The sequence below is a fragment of the Galeopterus variegatus genome, unplaced genomic scaffold, assembly GCF_000696425.1.
Source record: "Galeopterus variegatus unplaced genomic scaffold, G_variegatus-3.0.2 Scaffold257, whole genome shotgun sequence".
Lineage (NCBI taxonomy): Eukaryota > Metazoa > Chordata > Mammalia > Dermoptera > Cynocephalidae > Galeopterus > Galeopterus variegatus.
Genome location: NW_007726368.1, coordinates 375,275 through 378,373, shown reverse-complemented (window position 1 = coordinate 378,373; position 3,099 = coordinate 375,275). Strand labels below are relative to the sequence as shown.

The window sequence follows — 3,099 nt, the reverse complement described above, 5'->3', positions numbered from 1 at the left end:
TGAGCCAAACCAGCTATGGAAGAGACCTGGCTTTGCCTGCCTGGGTTGCTCCTGAGACAGATTCACCTTTGGGCAGAAAGGACATGATTGGATATATTGTGGAGAACTGTTTAATAATCTCATTGCAGATGCCATCATGTCTCCCAGGAGGAGTGACTCTTACAGGAAGTTAGAATGAGAGACAAATTGATGCTGTTAAGCCCTAAGAAGGATTTATTCTTAGACCTGCAGCCAGGACTGAGTTGACATTGCCTGACAAGAGCCAAAAATGGACCAGAACCTGCTACAGGGTCAGCCTGTTGACGGGATCACAGTGCCTCGAATGCAGGGAATTAGGATGTAGGATGAGGAGAGAGGCATGTAATTAAATTTACTGTGTGATTAAAATCAAAGTAATTATTGAGTGTGAAGCAGACAAATAACATATATTTTTTTTAAATTTTAATTTATCAATATACAATGTAGTTGATTTTCATGTCCCTTTACCAATTCCTCCTTTTTCCTTTAGGCAAAGGCAAGGGTGCAAATTTTAAATAATATTTAAACAACGAACATGCTATAATAGTTTAAAGTGACCAATTATAAACCTTAAAAACTATAATGAAGTACAAAATGTTAGCACATTGGAATACACCTAGATCATAAACTTTTGTTACCTGCTTGAAGTGTTTTGAACATACTGTGTTTAAAAAAAAATTTTTTTTTTTCATGTCCAGCAACGGATTGCAACCCTCAGTGTCGCGCCCGTACCGGACCGGGACCGGCAACGGGATTGCAACCCTCGGCGTTGCGTCCGCACCTCACTCAGCCAGCGAGCGGGAACCGGTCTGTATGTGGGATCCAAACCCTTGGCGGGAGCGCTGCCGCGCTCCCAAGTGGCGCACTATAGCAGTGCGCCACCGGGCCGGCCCCTAAAATTTTTTTTAAGTTAATTAATTAATTTTATTTTTTGGCAGCTGGCCGGTACAGGTATTGAACCCTGGACCTTGGTGTTATCAGCACCACGCTCTAACCATCTGAGCCAACCAGCCAGCCTGTTAGGTGAATACTTTGAGTACAGCTTATTTCATTATCTACATTTGTTTAACTGAAAATATCTTGATAGATCAGGGTAAAAAGAACTGTTAACCTTTGCAGTTACTTGTCTATATTAATTGGAAATTTTTCAGTTCTAGGCAACTAAAAAGAAAATATAGATGTAATTTGAATCCTGAGACAAATATTATTATCTATAGTGCTGTAGGGAGTAAATGTGGTAATAAAATTGGATTTTGTAAAAAATATTTTTAACAATTAAAAACCTATCTGTTTTATGTAGTTGATTTCTTATTAAGCTCTTGTCTGAAAATGGTTACACTGCTTTAAAAACATTTTGACGGTAACAACAACAAAATCCAGACAAACATTTGTACACACCACACCCAATTAATGCTACTTATTGCTACATATTATGTTACAGAAATGTAGTTTTCATAATAACGTACAACTTTTTCATATTTAAGAATGTGAACTTATTTTTCACACTTGTTCTATTTGAGTGATTAAAAAATTAATTGAGAACTTAGTTGGAGTGCTGTATAAGGTTTTGCTATCTTAACATCAGATTCTTTTGTGGATGAATTTTTTAGGTAATAACTCATTCAGTTCATTCTTCAGGGCCAGAAAGCTCATTTGTGAACTCCAACAAGTTCAAGTAAGGAGAAAGATTATTTTATCTTTGGTTTTCAGGTACAGTTGAATTGAACAAAGGAACTCTTTTGTGTATCTAATAAAAACATCACCCCAGGATGTCCCACTTCAGGCAGAGCTAAAGGGTTGCCTATTTTTGTCCTGGTTGAATGGGGCTTCTCTTTGGCAGAGGACATCCTGTAAACCAACCTCTCTGGCCTCTTCCTTATTGTAAAGGAAATGCTCTTCCTGTCCTTATTAATGTAGGGGTAATCATTTCACGGTGCTCTAAAGCCACCAGGAGACACATGAGAGATCCAAGAGGCTGGGCTGGCATTAATAGAAACTGAAGGAAAGGGCCTGAGGGCAGTCTGTGGATAGGAAAAGAGGAGAGAAGTGTCATTCTAATTTGTACTTGGCTTTCCGTGGATTGTGCTTTTTTTTCCTTCTCTCATTTTCCAGTGTGTATAAAACTGTAAATGTTAATGTCAGAGAAGACCTAGAATGATGTTATCAAAAGATGCAGTCCTGGAGAGGCTTCTACTTGAAGTCAACATGACAGTTCTGTAGCTGTGATTCCAGCTGCTGTTATGATCTTGTAGAGGGAGCAAAGACACAAAGGAAGCATTCAGTTCATTGCGAATTTAAATCCATACGTTCAAAAAAGAAGAGCGGTACATAAGAATGGCCTTTTAAAAGACCTAGTTTGCATATGAGAAAGAAAACATGCCGGTTGTTTGATTTGTTGTTGGACTTTAAGTGATGAGAAACCTATAAAGTAGTCATAATTAGTCTGGCTATAAATTTATATTTCATTCGTTTTCAGTGTCTGGTTACCAGCAGTAACCGGATTCTCATAAATTAGTACTAGTGGGAATATCCAGGATGATTGCTAATAATTAGGCATAAAATTTGAAAAATGATGTTACAGTTACTTCAGAAACAACCACAATCAGGGAAATTCTTATTTAACTGTATTTTCTCTGGCTGTTTCCTGTTGGTTTGGTCTAGTGTCAAAAAGGTCCCTTTCAGTCAGGATACAGGAGAAAATAAGGAAAAATGTAAAGGGGAGTTTAACTTCTCAATCACTTATTTAGCCATTTGTTCTCGTTATATCCAGATCCTATCCAAATCCCATGGTCATTACTGTTTAGCTTCAAAGTCTCTAAAACATGGAGAGTTTGGTAGCCACACACACACACACACACACAGAGAGAGAGAAAGAGAGAGAGAGAGAGAAACATGAGACATACTTTAATTACCTTTGAGAACAGAATACCATGAAGACTATTTAAATGGCTGCAGAATGTATTTAAATTAAACAAGAACTTTTAACTCAAAGGGGTTAGAGTGGGTCATCGATGTAGGTCATAGGCTTTTCTTCTCCAGAAAGCATGTGTGTAGACTGGGGAGAGAGCAGAGAGAACACCT

At 38.0% G+C, this 3,099-nt stretch overlaps 1 non-coding gene across 1 annotated transcript; it reads right to left on the bottom strand.

Annotated features, from left to right (window-relative positions):
* Window positions 1-957: 957 nt before the first annotated feature.
* TRNAI-GAU lies at window positions 958-1,031 on the bottom strand. The gene has a single exon. It is a non-coding gene; the product is annotated as a tRNA-Ile (tRNA).
* Window positions 1,032-3,099: the final 2,068 nt, after the last annotated feature.